This window comes from Diaphorina citri, unplaced genomic scaffold (assembly GCF_000475195.1).
Source record: "Diaphorina citri unplaced genomic scaffold, Diaci psyllid genome assembly version 1.1 scaffold83587, whole genome shotgun sequence".
In the NCBI taxonomy this organism is placed as follows: domain Eukaryota; kingdom Metazoa; phylum Arthropoda; class Insecta; order Hemiptera; family Psyllidae; genus Diaphorina; species Diaphorina citri.
Window position 1 is genome coordinate 10,069 of NW_007460610.1, and position 313 is coordinate 10,381.

The 313-nt window shown below is 39.6% G+C and overlaps 1 long non-coding RNA gene across 1 annotated transcript in view; it reads right to left on the bottom strand.

Annotated features, from left to right (window-relative positions):
- Positions 1-307, bottom strand: part of LOC108254417 — a 10,241-nt gene extending 9,934 nt beyond the window's left edge. The window contains exon 1 of the long non-coding RNA XR_001809904.2: positions 166-307. This is a non-coding gene — a long non-coding RNA (uncharacterized LOC108254417). The remainder of the gene's footprint in view (positions 1-165) is intronic.
- Between the last annotated feature and the right edge of the window lie 6 nt (positions 308-313).

The window sequence follows — 313 nt, forward strand, 5'->3', positions numbered from 1 at the left end:
GATTTCTTTTATTTTTCTGAGTCTGTGTTGGAAGACTGGGAAAAGTGGTTTTCTGTTGAGAATATCCATGCTCTTGACGTGAGATTTTAGGTGGTCTACCAGAATTGAGAACATGGCGAGTAGATAGTGGGCGCTTTCTTCTTGCTATAGCTGTGGGTTGGACACCTATGGTTCTGCCACCTTGTAAATTTCTTTTTATTAAGGGTCTACTAGCCCCATTGTATTTACCAAAAGAAGCAAGGGCAGAAACCAAACTTGATTCAGACTGGATATTAGTTTTGCATGACTTGACGAAAGATTTCACTGAATCTTT